General features: G+C 41.7%; 1 pseudogene; it reads left to right on the forward strand.

The window, feature by feature from the left end:
- LOC149301601 (uncharacterized) overlaps positions 1 to 6,546 on the forward strand; it is a 136,520-nt pseudogene that overhangs the window by 11,642 nt on the left and 118,332 nt on the right.

A 6,546-nucleotide genomic window follows, 5' to 3' on the forward strand; every position in this document is an offset into this window, starting at 1 on the left:
GAGGAAGACATAAAGGAATTAAAGGACCTTATGGAGTGGATGGTGCCCAAGTTAAAGATGCGGAGGAGGAAGATGTCAGAGGCGAACCAAGGACAGCTGATGCTCCTTGCCTGAAGCATTGGGACTCTCCCTTTGTGATCTCAGGCTGACTTTCATGGATGAGAAAGCTGGGCCAAGTCCATGACATACAATGGCCCAGTGAAACAATGTTCATGTTGTAGGAGCCAATGTTGCCTAGTGGTTTGAGCATAGTGGAACTATGACTTTGGAGATCAGGGTTTGAATCTCAGCTCCAACATAGAAACTCGCAGGATGACTGGGTCACACTCTCTCAGCCTTAGGAAAAGGCAATGGGAAACATTAAATATAGACATTTAAATATTGTGATTGCTATGGCTGTTGTTGTTATTGCTGTATATCTATACATTATGATTTTATGTAGATTATTCTTAGAAAAAAATAAAAAATAGACCTATTAAAATCAGTAAGACACATGAGTCTTACCCAGCCCTCCTCCTATTGACATCTTTGGGAGTGATGAACCTGGGGCCAACCCTAAGACTCCAATTCTAGCCCCATTTTCTGGAAATAGCGCCAGATCGGGGCCACGACAAACGCTGCTTTTTGCAACTCCTTTTTGCACTATGCACTATGATAAGGCTACACTGTGGCCCTGATCTGGCCTTTCCATGGTGCAAAAGGGAGCTCCTTTCTGCGCCGGGGAAAAAGTGCCATATCCGCCAATAGTATGGCTTTTCTGCACTCTTTTCGCACTGTGTCATCTGGATGTAGTGCTAGAGGAAAGCCGTGATGTCACCTGCGATGTGGTGCAGTGTGCAGCATCACACCGGCATGTGGGAAGAGTCAGGAATGCGCTGTGCACATGCCATCTTCACCTTCATGCCGGCTAAGGATGCTGGTCTGTACGCCCCAAAAGGCCCAGTGAACTGTCTTAGTCTTTCAGCATTCACAAGATTCTCTCTTTGAGGGTTTGGAGGTGAGACTAATAATAGTAATAATAATAATAATATCAATGATTAATATCCTTTCCAACGGATTTGTTTTGAATTTTAGGGCAGGTTCAGGTTTGATTTGCCCTTAGCGCTGTTGAATTGTATTTTCGGTGGTCTGTGAAATGTGCATAAATGTGTGCACATAAAATCACTTTGTATTTTCTGCCGGTGTAGAAAGAACCAAGATGCTTCCAAAGGAAGGGACAAAAGAGAAAGGACCCTCAATTCCTCCTTTGTGGAAGAAACTGGAGGAAAGAAGACCTCTGGACAGGTTAGTGTCCAGACCTCCTTTTTTGTGGTGGAGCCATTGGGAATTTGACTGACTAGGATGCAATGGGGGTGTTATTTACAATCCTCTGTCTTTCAGCGAAGGCTATTTTCTATTGCAGATTACCTTTTGAGATGTGGCAGTGTTCTTCACAGAGGAGGAATGGCCACTCTTGAGTCCAAAGCAGAAATTTCTGTACAACGAGGTGATGATGGAAACCTATGAAAATGTGTCCTCTGTGGGTAAGGACCCATTGCCCTTCCTATAGAATGGGGGCAAGTGCTCTAGGACGCTACATTGCATGCAACACTGGTTCCAATTTAATTTTTATAGCAACATCCAGTGAAATCATGGAATTTGTAGTTTGTATTTTCTAGAACTGCCCAGATTACACCGGTTCTTAAATCCCTCCACTGGCTGCCCATTAGTGTCTGGGCAAGATACAAGGTGTTGGTTGTAACCTTTAAAGCCCTACATGGCTTGGGTCCAGACTACTTGCAGGAGTGCCTTCTTCCACACAATCCTCCCTGCACTGGAAAAAATCTCCTAAAGCCTAAGAAGACTAGATTGGCTACAACAACCCAGAGGACCTTTTCTTCTGCCACTCCTAGGCTTTGGAATGACCTTCCGGAAGAGATCCATCACATCACCACCTTAGAAGCCTTTAAAAAGGCTGTTAAGATGGATCTCTTTCGGCAGGTCTTTCTAGAACACTGTCACCGACACTGTTATTGATACCGATACCCCGGCTGCCCTGCATAGATAGAAGTTCTCCCCTCAGCCTCTCCACCCAATCTAGTCTTCACATGTCTTTAAAGAACAAAGGAGGTAGGAAGGAGAAAGATGTAGATGGTAATAATAAGAACAAAAATAAGAAAAAGTGTGATGTTTGTTTGAATTGTAATTTTATTGATTGTATGGTTGTTTATTCTGAAAGTAAAAAGAATTTGAACATTATTTACAGTTTGACCTCAGTATCTGCTGAGGTTTGGTTTCAGGACCCCACTTAGTAACCAAAATCCGTGGATGTTCAAGTCCTATTACAAACAATGGGGTTGTAGTATGATGTGCCTTTCACAAAATGGCAAAATCAAGGTTGGCTTTTTGGGGATATATTGAGATGCAGAATCTGTGGATACTGAGAGCTGACTTTGAAAGGTTAAAAAGCAGTTGAAATCATCCCATTAAGAGAAATGTAACCCATGTAATTGGACTCATGGAGAAGTGGTCAGATGGAACCAAGGAGAATGTGTTTCTTTGGCTGGTTTCCCTGGAAAGAACTGAGAATCTTGGCCAAGGAGGGAGTTGAGTCAGTTGAGGCTGAGAGAAGGAGGAGAGACCTCAGGACAAGAGCATTTCTCTGGGTTAGTTTGCCTGTTTCCTATTTTATGTCAGTGTTTTGAGTACCGTCTTCCTTACAGGGGAACCTACTCCTGCTTTGTGAAGGCATCACAAGTTGGACTGGTTGATCTCACCTGAAAGCATCCTTCTTATTCATTCATTCCTATTATACCTTCTTTGAACTGTATGGTTGTGTTATTTATTACATTTCATCCCACCTTTCTCTCATGGATGGATCTCAAGGTGGCTTAGGATACAAAATAAAGAATGAACACAATCATTGTTTAAAAAAAGAACACATGCTACTAAAATAAGGATACTGCTGTTCCTTTGGTTGGAAGTTCATTCTCCAAGATCTGCAAGGGATAATCTACAAATGTTAACTGGGAGGGAAAGAGGACATTGGAGGACAATGGCTTGGAGTTATATCACATAGAGAGTAGTGAATGGAGACTTCCATGTTAGTGGGTTGGTGAATCTGCTCTGTCTTTTAGTCTGAGCTCTCTCTGGTGCTGACTATATTTTGGAAATGGGCTCCAGCCCCATGGATGAAAACCTGGAGGAAATTCAATGCCCCAATAATATGGAAGTCACAGTCTGACAAGGTTTACATGAACTGTGTGAAATGTGTTTTTTTCATCCACAGTCATACAGTGGAGGTGGCCTATGACAAACCTCCTTTGAACACAGACAAATGAATAGCTGCCTTCAACTTTTTCTGAGTTTCACTTAATTTGCTCAGGTAAAATTGGATTTATTTGTTAGACTGTTCTTATCCTTTAAAAAAATCTTCTCCAGACAAAGGACTTGGAAAGAAGAAAGATCCCTCCACAAAATTGTCTGGCCTTAAGATGAATGAGAAAGGCATCATGCGAAATGAAGAAGAGACGGCGATCGTGAACCAGACAATTCTTTCTGACCCAGAGGAAGGGATCCAAGTGAGTCTGGGACACTTTTATGCAATAGGTTCTTGGCCTTAGGAGAAAAGCCGCAATATGGAAAAGGGGCACCAGCTCCTCTTTCTACTCTTTGTTCAAATGGACAGGTTTTCTCTGACCTACGGAGTCAAAGCAGACCATTTGGATGTTGAATGTGGATTGGAGGATGACTCACATTTGCCGCTGGGATCTTACTGGCATGGCTACAGGAACATGGATCTCATAGAATCAGATGACAACCTGGAACTAACTGAGAAGGAACAGAAGAAGCCTCATGCACTTTTCCATGGGGTTTTAGAGTTGGGCAGCGTGTTCGCATCCAGCTGTCTTGCAAAGAGAGTTAGTTATTCCTCCCCACTGAGAATTTATCCTTTAAGTAACGGAGGTCAGGGCAGGGCAACATTAAATCCACCTCAAACTTTTTATTGAACTCTCTTCCCCCCAATTAATTCAATGCCTTGGACGGTCAGAAAACCAATGTTTTCATGTTTAAAATACCATTCAAAAAATATTTTGTAGTAGTTTTTCCTTAGGGCTTGGGAAGCTGTGTATTTTATCCTCCTTTTCCAGGTTAACTCCCATTCTTCCATCTCAATATTGTGTCCTGGTTTCTTGGCCATTGAACCATGTTTTCTTGAACCACTTCAGATTTCATATCATGTTTTAACAGGATTGTATACAATCTCCCCACAAGTGAACCTTTCCCGATAGCAAGCACATTTCCTAGTATTTCTGTACTAATTATTTCTATTCCATATGTTTTCATATCCAACAAAAACGTCTCTCTTATTTGCCTGAAAATAAGCCAATTACATTGTTTACCTTCTTCTCTTATTTCCTCTTATGTTTTTAATTTAATTATATTGCCTTGGTTATTTATCAAATCATTGTATTATTATTATTATTATTATTATTATTATTATTATGCTTCTCCAAACAGATCAAAGAGGCTAACAGTAAAAGCATAAGTAAAATACAATAGCAACTTATCATTGTTGCATCCAAAACTCTCCCAATTCCTCCCATCCACATTAAAATACAATTAAATTCTTAAACAATTATTAAAATAATTATTAAAAATAGAGCAGAGGCAGTTAGAGCAGTTGTTGAACAATTTATTAAATTAATTGGAGATTGCTGTAATGTTAATCTGAAAAGGCCTGCCGGAAGATATACGTCTTGATCGCATTTTTAAAGCCTTCAAGACGGGTGATATATCAGACCTCTTCCGGAGGCCATTCCATAAACTGGGAGCAGCAGAAGAGAGGGTCCTCTGGGTAAATGCAGAGAGCCTTGTTATGGTTGGCTGCAGTAACCTTTTACTAGAGGACCTCAATATGTGGGGCAGATTGTATGGGAAAAGAGGATCCTGTAAGTAAGCTGGACCCAAGCCATGAAGGGCTTTAAAGGTTATAACTATCACCTTGTACTGTCCCCGGAAATTAATGGGCAGCCAGTGAAGAGAGGTTAGTATAGGTGTGATATGGTCACCTCTAGATCTTCCAGTGACCACTCTGGCTGGCATATTTTGGATTAGTTGAAGTTTCCGGACTTGATATAAGGGTAGCGCTATGTAGAGCACATTACAGAAGTCAAGATGTGAGGTTACCAGTGCATGCACCATAGTTTTTAGGTCTTCAGGTTCCAGGAAGGGACGCAGTTGGTGTATCAGTCAAAGATGATAACAGGCATTCTTGGCCATCGCATCTATCTGAGCTGACATCTGGAGCAATGGATTCAGGAGCACCCCCAAACTGCAAACACAGTCCTTTAGGGGAAGTGTGACTCCATCCAGGACCGGTTGACAAACCTCCATACCCAGATTAGGACCTCCAACAACACGCACCTCCGTTTTATCTGGATTCAGTTTCATTCTTTTCTTTCCTTATCCAGCCCATTGCTGCCTCAAGACATTCATTCAGAGGGAGATGCCTTCTTTAGTTGACACTGAGATATCTCTGGATGTCATGAGCATACTGATAGCACCCGCCCAATGCCTCTGGATGAACCCTCTTGGCGGTTTCATGTAGATGCTGAATAGCATTGGGGATAGGAAGGCGCCCTGGGGAATGCTGGATTTAAGCTCCTTTTTAGAGGAGCAACTGTCCCCAAGCATCTCCATCTGGAATCTGCTTGAGAAATAGGACCGGAACCATTGCAATGCATTGACCCCTATCCCCAATTCTCTCAGGAGTTCCAGAAGGATGCCATGTTCACTAGTATCAAAAGCCACTGAGAGGTCCAAAAGCATCAACAGGGTCACACTTCCACTGTCAATACTCAAGTGGAGATCATCTAAGGTGAGCATAGCAATCTTGACTCCGTATCCCATCCTGAAGCCAGTGTGAAAAGGGTCTAGATAATCTGATTCTTCCAAGACTACTTGGTGTTGAAGAGCAACTGCCTTCTCAATCACCTTGTTTAGAAATGGAAGATGGGAGACCGGTCTGTAATTCTTCATGTCCAAGGGATCTAGGGAGGGCTTTTTCAGAAGAGGCCATATCACCGCTTCTTTTAAGCAAGATGGAAAATAGCCTTAACTAAGAGATGCATCTATGATATATCTCAGGTGAGTCCTCAAAGCATCTCCTCCTTGGATGACCAGCCATGAAAGGCAAGGGTCGAGAGGGCAATTTGTCTTCTTCACACTTCCAAGGAGCTTGTCCACATCCTTGGTACTCACAGATTCAAAATGATCCAGTATGATCTTATTCACAGAGTCACTGGACACCTCACCTATAGCCTCTAATCGAATGTTTTTACTGTTTTACTGTTTTTATACTATCATTGTTTAATCCAGTTTTAGTATTGGGATCGGGGTGGGCATAGGGATTGATTTCTTTTGGATGTTATTGTAATCTCTATGTATTTTATTGTTGTAACCTAGAAATAAATCTATTATTATTATTATTATTATTATTATTATTGTTATTATTATTATTATCATCATCTTATGCTGGCATCGTAGAAGTTGGTTCTTCTGTGA

This window comes from Sceloporus occidentalis, unplaced genomic scaffold, assembly GCF_023333645.1.
Source record: "Sceloporus occidentalis isolate IW3139 unplaced genomic scaffold, rSceOcc1.0.p SCAF_21, whole genome shotgun sequence".
Lineage (NCBI taxonomy): Eukaryota > Metazoa > Chordata > Lepidosauria > Squamata > Phrynosomatidae > Sceloporus > Sceloporus occidentalis.